Below are 9,945 nucleotides of genomic sequence, written 5' to 3'. Positions count from 1 at the left end.
AAAATATTAATATCTTAACATTTAGTATTTTTTATTTTAATTTGACAGTGCCAGTAAGCTCATACTAATACCATAATATTGGCTAATCCTTTAAAATAATAATTAATTCCACTGTATTTCTCAAGCAGTCCTCTTTGTTTGAAGGTAACAATATACATAACATGTTTAAGACTGTCTTATTATCTGAAAAAAATAGTTTATGTGGAATAACCATGAACCATGGCTGTGACATTTAAAACTGTTTCTTTCTAAGTCAAAGTCCATGCTAATACTCTATTAAAGAAAACTTCATGTAATGTGATGACTACCCAGCAACACATGCAGTAATTTATGTGTAATCACTAGGAATTTCTCCTCTCTGTACTCATTATTTTATCCAAGCTGGCAGATTTCTACCTGTTTATGTGAACTGCAGGTATAAGAAAAGGAAAAAACACTCATGTATATTCTTGGCAGTTGTTATTGTTGTCAGTGACCTGTAACACTACTGCACTTTAACTAGAGGCCCAACTCTTTCTATTGCTTGGGGGTGTAATCAAGCCCAACGCAAGGTGAGTGGCTTCCATCCACATTCTCTCCAACGTGTATCACAGCCATGTTTGAAATGCATCAAAGCCTCCCATCCATCAGACTTTTAAGATGTCTCCATGGAGATGATTGACGACAGTAAAAGGCTGCTCTGGAGAGAGGCCCCGGGTGAACAGATGAGATCACAAATCTCATCTCTTTCTCTGTCTCATTCTCTTTCCCTGTCCTGGTCTCTCTCATCTCCCCCACTTTCTACAACGTACACAAACAGTAGTGCAACACACACACAAACAGCGCGTAGTCAAACATTTTTATCACTTTTCCCCCTTTCATCTTCTTGGTGTCAGTAAAAGGGGAAGAGAAAAAAAAGTTCAGGGTAAAAAAAGACATGCCCAGAGTCTTATTGTTCAAGGTATCTGGGAATATATGAATTGTTCCCCTGTGGATGAATAAGGTGACCAGACATCTCTCAGTGGGTCTGAGAGATGTCTAATCATCAGAAGATCTTTTATAATATGATATAATCAGTATTCATTCAGTGAGAGATGGACCTTGTCAGTAAGTGCCAAGTGAGCAGGTATTTCTTGTCTGTGAAAACATATTCATGTAGGCTTTCAATTGCAAGGTGAGCTAGAAATAAAATAGATGCGTTTTGGGGGCTTTTTTGCAAGAATTTCAGAGATTTTGCATTTCGGAATCATTTTAGAATCTTGGCATCTCTCCATGACCATAAGCTGTGAAGAACCTTGACTCTACTATCATGTAACACTGCTGTGTCATTCTATTGGTGTAAGGACCCATCGATTTAGCATTTATGCAACAAATTGCATTTAGCTGACTGTGGGCCAAGTCAATCAAAGGCTGGGCCTGCTGTGCATTTTGGCAAAAGGTGGTGATTAAACTAACTTGGAAAAGCGAGGAGGATTTCTGTTTCCTCAACCTGACAAACACAATGTAGCCCTCTAGCAGTACACAGGACTGGTTTTCCACCATTCCTCTCTTGGGTGGGAGGAGACAGGTGGGTGCGTTTCACCCAGGTTTGGCACATTTAGCCCTATGAGATATGTAGCAGAGAGACATCCATGGCTTAGAGCAGAATCAACAGATGGACTTGGTGTGCTCATAATGAATCACTATCCAACAGGAACAGCTTGAAATCCTGATCAGCCCCGACGTGGGTTGGCTCTCATTGTAGTAGATTTGATTCTCCTTCAGCGTAGTCCACTCTCCTCCACAAAGGGTCATCTGTGGACAACATTACAGTGCTATGCTCCCAAAAACAATGTATTTTTTTCTCTTTTTTATACCTATTCTGAATTTATTTTTAACAAATTGGCAAGGCTTACTCATGTGTATATCAGTAAGGTTTTCTATGTCTGTGTTTGCCTGTAACACAGTGGTGAGTATTTGACCTGCAGTATTGAGGGAATAAGTCTAACCAAAACATATTGGGCAGTATTATATTAAAAAATATTGTCCTGTAGGGTTTATACGCTGTTGTTCAGAATATAAACTGTCAATCTAATATTCAAGTAATACTCCAGTCTCTAAGTTGTACACCTATCTGAGAGGGTAAGTACAGACAGTTTTCTGAAGAAGTATCTTAGGCTGCATGAAATCCTCTTAGAAAGCCTTTTAAATCCCAAGTTTTATGTTCATGCCACTTTCAAAAATGATGAATTAGAGGAAAGAGTTAGGCAGTAATAAACAACCATTATCACTGACTACTAGCTAACGTGATTAGCAAGGAACATCTGAGTGCCATTGTACGATAGCACTGTGTTGCCTAGCTACTACTACTACCACTAATAATAATAATCCTGTTTGAGCAGTTAGTAAAGTAAACTGTACAAAAATGCAATTTAAAGCTTTAATAACTTTCATAATAATTTGGATAATAATAATAATTTGGTATTCAGCTATTTTATTTTCGTTTTCTGAATCGCCATGCATCGAGTTCCCTCTCTTCAACCAGCAGTCCTTCATTTAATTCTACAAATAATTTGGATTAATAAAGATATTAGTGGCTATGTAACATATAATCGGATAAAAACTTTGAGGAACATTTGACCTTTGCATCTACATGTTGTCTGTCACTAGATCAGATAACATTGGCAGCGCTGACATGCCTGTTTTAGTGATGTTGGAACAACAAGGCATCTCAAAGATTGCCGTTTGTCCCCATTCATCTCACACACTGCTCCCACTTTAACATATTGGCATTTCTGAGGTGCTTGGCGGTAATTGTCAGCCACATGGCGGCACCTCGTTTGTTTCACTGACATTTTGCCTTTGCTTGATTGTGTATTTAACAGGCAAAGGAAAGCAAAATTAATTGGAGAGCGGCCCTAATCTGTCGGCTTGAAATGTCACCCCTGTATTGTGATGAAAACGCTGACACAGTGGCACTCGGCACAGACGAGATGCGGCAAAAGAAGGATGCAAGAGTTTGTTGAGGAGTAAAAAGATGAAATGGCAACAGAACTACAGTAAAGAATGATAATAGAGGAGGGTAGAGGATCTGTAGACTATTTCTAGCAGTCAGTGGTGGTCAAAGACCTTTTCCTAAATTGGTTGCAAGTTGCCAAATATGAATGTTTTGGGTTCTCTGTAGTGTTTCTGTTCATAAAAGATATTAAGAACTCACTGACACTTCATACAAAGCAGAAAGAAAGATGATTTATTGTCAGTATTCAAGCTTCCATGTGAGGCATAACTGAAGAAGTATGAGCTGATCTTAGTGGGCTTCATCCAGGGTTCTGGAGTTCATAGTCAGGCTCAGTCAGCTGTGGTGTTTGAAATGACACTGCTACAAGGATGAGCTCTTTGGAGCGCTGACAGTGATAGTCTAGAAAACCACCCACTAATGTCACACACATAATGACAAAATATCTTTTTGTTTTTATATTTTCACAGTTACTTTCCTGGTGGCTTATCCATTATTACTCTATATAGTTCAGTCTAATTCAGCTTTCAACTGGAAAGGAAAAGCAGAGCTTCCCAATAAGGGCAGAATGCTATATATATATATAAATACACACATAAATATCCATACACATATTTTATCATGCATAACAAAATATGTTCTGCCTTTTTATTGATTAGCATTGCTATAATGTACATGTGATGCATTTGGAATCTGCAGCTGACCTACAGGGCTGCAAGTAATAAATACAGCTCACATGGTCACTGAAATGATTGACAGGAGCAGATTGTGTTTGTCTTATTGGTCATGACACCTGATAATAAAGGTAAATTTTGCTTTCATCACATATTGTGTCCTTTTCTGGCTCATTTCATCTCCCTTAAATCACAATCAAACTTTAAAAAACTAATAAAAATGCATACTCATTTCTGTCACAGCAGATTGCACATTGCTCATTTGTCCAGTACTCAAAAAATAGAGTGATTTGCCAACCACCTGATCTACTAGATACAGTAAGTGCTTACCCAGCTGCTACCTCTTAGCCTGTTGCTGAACTCTTGCTGTCTTGATATGCAGCCAGATAATTTGCGTTCTCCACTTGTTTTTCCATTTCTTGTTTGCTCTTGTTCATGAAGATCTTCTGCCGGTTTTCAGGTGCACCATCTGCCTGTTGACTCCTTTGAGTTTACTGAATTTGACTGCCTTCACTTTTCTGACTGTAAGCTCGACTTTCATTTTTGTATTAAATTTGGTACATTTTTGGATACAATACTTGTGTTATTTATTTTTTTTATTTTTGTTGGGGTTTTTTCAAATATTTTGTGGTATGAGAATAATAGTAATTTGTGAAAAAAAAAAAAAAAGAGTCAAACAAAATGATCATTCCTAAATGATTGTAGGTTAGCAGCAGAAATAGTGCTATTGTGGAGGTATGTAAAGACGACAGAAGAGGTCTCAGTGTCTCACTCCAACTTTATTAACTGACTCAGCAGAACTCCACATACAAAAAGCGCCAAAATCTCCACCCCAGCGCTTCCCTTCAACTTGGGTGTGAGAATGACTTTATTTTATGTTCTGAGAAAATTATTAATAAACTCCATTTACTGTACAATGTATTCTCAGTTTAAAAAAAGAAAACAATATCCATTACCAACCCTCCTCACTACCATGCATTTCAGTATAAGGCTCTAACATCTTTTACCCTCTGCTATTGCTGATATGTAGGGTAGCCACATATCCTCTTTAAAGTAGATCTATCATACTTTTAATGCACTTTTTTCAAATAGATACTTTTACAATGGTGGAGGCTCAAAGTTTGAAATAAAGAGGTATGAAAATGTAGATAAAGGGGTATAAAGGTAAACACTGTCTCATTGGATTTGGCTAAACAAACAAATAATGTTCCTTACAGTATTTTCTACTCTTGGATTTGTTGGAAAGACGGCATTTTCTTACTGTGGTCTGGTTGTGAGCACAACAGCTCAACCTGTATGCCATTTTAGACTCAGAAAATCAGCTAGCTATTTAGGCAAACTTTATTGAAGGTGATTTTTTTTTGGATATCGAACAAATCCATTTCAATTTATTTGGCTTTCCTGGGGAAGGGAGTGCAAAACAACTGCCTTTTTTGTAACCAACAATAATAGGACCAACATGTTCTTTCGCCCTACGTCAAAGAGGAGTCTTTTGTCAACAATCCAGGATAAATTAGGATTTTTTAGCTTGCCTAATAATAAAAGAAAGATGTTCCATCTATAAAAGGCAACATTGAGGAGAACTACATTCCCCAAATATTTGCAGTTAGACTGAACAGCTTGTTTCAGTAAGAACAATGAGCCTGCAAGGTAGCTAAGCTGCTTTGTATATTTCTACAACCCATTGCATGTAGATGCAACCAACATTTTGCAGCTACATCAAGCCAAGTAAGCCACAGCAAGCAATTTAACCCTATCAAACGTGCACACACAGGTACATGAGCAGTTGAGTCAAAAGTAAAGCAACAGAGAGCAAAGGGGGTGTGTGTTTCACTTGCCCTATTTGACAAGAAAGGTCATTCTCTTTTTCTTTTAATGGTGGCCAATTTTTATTTTTAACCGTGTCACAGAATCTCCCACTAGGTTTTTCACAACAAGGTCAACTAAACCTTGCAGTGATCAGGTGAGCCTGAAACCTTGTTGAAAAGGAAGAGGCCAGGAAGAGGCTAGTTTTGTGCAACCAGCAACCTGGAATTTTTTCCTTCCCAAAAAGTGCTGGAATTGGCTCGTGATACTTTTGTAAAAATGCTATTTATAAAACTCTCCACCATCTAGTTGCCAATGTTATTGACATAAAATCTTCAGTGGCTTTTCCATGACGTCAATAATGCGCCATGAAAGGGTCTGACTCACAAGCATGAGTAATGGCATAGCTGTCTTTTGTTAATATGTGAAGATACCTCCTTAGTCTGGTTATTTCCCAACAGGCTTCAAGTGAGGGCGTTGACAGTATAAAGTATTTAAATAATTAAATGCTTTTATTATTAGCACTGGTACAGGTGACACACTTGTGCTGTCATTACAGGGATGTTACTAAAAGCTTTAGTTAACATTTTTCATCAGCAGAAACCTAGATAAGATACTACTTAGATGTGCAAGTTTATTTACTATAATTATTTTTTACATTAATGAAATTTTTTCAAAAATAAATATACAACAACTGCTTTGACTAAATACTGTAGCATTCTGATTAAGCAAACATGATTTTATTACAAGAGGCTTCAGTGTTAAACCTTTTAGAAAAAAGTTAAACTTTATAATAAGGTAACATTCACTTTACCTCAGTGTTTCCACTGATTGACTACTAATAATTAGTGTTGGTCTTATTTACATGTTTTCTCATATGTTGCTTCATTTTTATCTTCTTTGAGTAATGGCATGATTTTCATGCAAAGTGCTGGAGGAGATTTAATAATAATAATATATTCCAGGTTGGTCGTGTCGTCCAAGGTTCATCTCTGCAATTTCAAAATAAAAAAAGAAAGAAAGAAAATAATAATGAAAAATTAGGAAAAAGAAGACAATTTTCCATAAATAATCATTTTGTTTTCTGTGGATTTTTTTCCACTTGGCTTGTATTTCAATTGCAATGTGCAGAAAAAGACAAATGAAATGTATTCACCCTCTAAATGTCAGGGTTATATATTTGTGTTAGCAATGATTATACTCATCTAAGCAGGAAATTATTTTCCCATTCAAGCATCAGCGCACCCAACCAGTTATACGCTGTATCATAGCTGCTTGCTGTTTCTGAAGTTTGGACTTACAATAAACATGCGGAGACACATTCCACACATAGCAACAACACTGGAGATCTGAAGTGCCCTGCCACACTCTGGGCTCATCAGGCAGTTCCTTGTCTTCAAGCAGCACGCGGGACAGCTACTCCCCGATTTCTCTGTGCTTTTACTCTTTGTGGTTGTGTGTTTTTTGGGTTGAGTTTGCTTAACATCGTCAGGGTTTTCCTCCCACACTTCACTTTCACCTCTTCCCATTGTGAGTGTTTGTTCTGACAAAAGTTGAGCTTAGTCCAATGACTTGAGAGCTGATGGTTCAGATCTGTGAAGGAAATGGCAGAAAGTAAATACGCCGTGTGTGTAGCTTCATTATAGCAGAATTTCCACAGGGAATTATATGGGCCGCATTATGTGGCGACTCCCACGCTCTCAGGCTTTACAATACGAGCTTTGTTTACAATAACAACATCCAGCGTCCAGCGTCATAATGCTGTTATTACACTTTGTCGTGTTTGTTAAGATTTCACTGCTTCACTGTGTGCCATGACTCAAATGTGTTTCTTTGCCAGTGCTGGGTTTCATTTCTTTATCATCTGCGTCTTACATTGTTTTGCAGGAATGCTTTCAATTATGCAGATAATATTGCTTCTTCCTTGGAACTGCACAAGACATTATATGCTCTAAAAGAAAATCCAGTAACGTACAAAGAAACATTTTGGTTCAGTGTAAATGTGACATCAATGTCTACAGACAGGACACTGCCTGAATCGGTGTAATGATATATGTCTAGTCAGTAAACAACAGAGAGCTGAACATATTATGCATAGAAGTGTCCCATTTCATTAAAGAGAGATCATTTTTCACAAATGTGAATCATTAACACTACAGTCTAAACTTAAGTCTCTTTACGAACACTTTATTGAGCGAAGTCACATTGATTTGACAGATTAACAATCTTTCCACACTGATGATCATCTCTCCTGCCAGGAGTTGAGGCCCCCTGTTTCAACTGTCGGATACAATTGCTCCCCAAAGACATTATCAGATATTAAGTGATAACCCTGATGGTGAAGTAACAACTTATCTGTGCCATCCAGTGGCTACCCATTTATTAACACTGACAGTAAATTAGATTGCTGGCATCTGGAGGGTATACTGGCATTTTGAATGCACCTTTCCATCTCACCCGGCTTTCAAAACTCCTTTGGATTTCAGTCATAAGTAATGAAATTCCATCACCCTCCTCACCCATGAAAGCAACTTGGAAAGGAAGTGAGAGGAGGCCATTAAGAGTAGAGAAAAAGAGTAATGGTCTTACCCTTTGCTTTCAGAGTCACCTCGCTGTCGGTTCTAATCTCTCTTTGTAGAGTAGACTTTCCTTAAAGGACTGCTGATGATAGGCACCTTCACCCTTACAGATACTCACACCATCTTATGAAAAGCTGAGTTGCTGGTGTTATTGTCTACCTCAGTGAAATGAACAAGAAGGGTGTGTCTTCAGGTTTAACAGGTTTGACAAAGATCACTGCCTGAATAGTTTTACTTAAAAAGAGCAAGCTATGTGAGGACTTAAAATGTCTTAAAGGTGCAGGCAGTATTAATAAATGTAAAGAGTTGTAAAACCATTGCTATATATGCAAATACTTGTCTATCTCTGTTGAATTGTGAATTTTTAAATATGTTTATTGACATGTGTTCTCGCAATTATCATTGAGTTCCATGTATTGTGACTTACAAACTGCGTTTTAGATAGATGACTGAAGTCTCTGAAGTACTTATGCAAATTAAAAGTTCATTATTCAGATCCATTCACAATCATAATTTCTTTTAGTCGCCAATAACAAATATGTTTCTTCTCGTCTCCGTGGCAGCATATGCTGCTTAGGGATGTTGTGAAAATTCCATCAAATTTTAATAAATAATTAGACAGAGTGACTTGACTAGACTGCACAGTTCATTACATGATGATCAATGATGAACCGAGAAGAACAATTTCAGGAAACAATTAAACAAAAAACAATTTGAATATACTCAAATAGCTGCATTTCATTAGGAGACTGAATTACTTACTAAACTATTCATCATCTGTAAATGCATCAACGCAAAAAGCACAGTAAATCACTCATTTTCTCTCGAGAAAACATGAATAATTTTAGCTTGCATGCTTATTTATCTAAGTATATAGACTTATTTTATCTTTGTATTTGGCCTGTGTGCTCTGAAGTGATATAATTATGTGTGTCTCAGGGGGTTATGGGTGACAAGAAGGAATTTTATATTTTTATATTCTCCACTTTCATCAATAAATGATGAAAGAAAAAAGGGAAGTATTTTCAGGCACTTCTTTTTTGGAAGTGGATCAATAATTTTATCTCTCATGTACAGATCAATATTATGCACATTTCACTATTTAACTGCTTATGTAAAAAAACAGACAATACAAGGTAACAAGATTGAAATAAAAAATACGCTTATTAAATGAAAAGCATATACAACGACAACATTTGGAAAGTAAACAGTATTAATTAAGTAATAACATGAAACCATCAAATAATAAAGATCTGATAGTATGTTAGGCTACTGAACCATTACTACAACCACTACTACAATGATATAATAGAATTGCATATAGTAACAAGATAAAAAGTGATTAGACACAAACTTCTTTGTCAACTTAACTCTTTATGGAGCATTTATGATCATTGTTAGGATTTTGATTTGCATCATAAAAGCGAATGTAGAGTCTTGTTAAATCCTTCAAAAGCCCTCTTCGATTGAAACTTTTAGTTTGTGTCCTCTAAAAGTCTAAGCCTTGGTAAACTACGTGTTCCTATGCAGCTGGATATAATCAGGACTGTGTGTGGCAGTAAGACGTGATGAGGCATTTGCGTTTCACGTCATCATTTTTTTTTTATTTCTCTTCTGTCTGTTCAGTTGCTCTATTACCCAAGCAGGCAATTTCTTTCAATATCTGGCAGAAACATGACAAGCAGTCCATCTCATCAGATCACAAACCCATGCATCCACTAGAGTCCCCTGATACAGCATGACAGTTATTTCTTGGCACAAGTACTCATATTGTCTTGGAATGCCTCACACTTCTAAAACCAACCATTTACGGGACTCTAAAATGCTATAGCTAACTTAAGGAGAAGAAGAAAATACCTGTGATGTTAAAGATGTAAATGAAGAAAGAATTGTCAGGGTTCCTGGGTCGGTG

The 9,945-nt window shown here is 36.9% G+C and overlaps 1 long non-coding RNA gene across 1 annotated transcript; it reads right to left on the bottom strand.

Annotated features, from left to right (window-relative positions):
• Positions 1-4,408: 4,408 nt before the first annotated feature.
• Positions 4,409-8,206, bottom strand: LOC113027633 (uncharacterized). The gene is made up of 3 exons (XR_003273105.1): positions 8,044-8,206; positions 6,756-7,047; positions 4,409-6,446 (listed from the first exon to the last, which is right to left on the bottom strand). It is a non-coding gene; the product is annotated as an uncharacterized LOC113027633 (long non-coding RNA).
• Positions 8,207-9,945: the final 1,739 nt, after the last annotated feature.

The sequence above is a fragment of the Astatotilapia calliptera genome, chromosome 8 (genome assembly GCF_900246225.1).
Source record: "Astatotilapia calliptera chromosome 8, fAstCal1.2, whole genome shotgun sequence".
In the NCBI taxonomy this organism is placed as follows: Eukaryota; Metazoa; Chordata; class Actinopteri; order Cichliformes; family Cichlidae; genus Astatotilapia; species Astatotilapia calliptera.
This window is presented reverse-complemented; position numbering and strand designations above follow the sequence as displayed.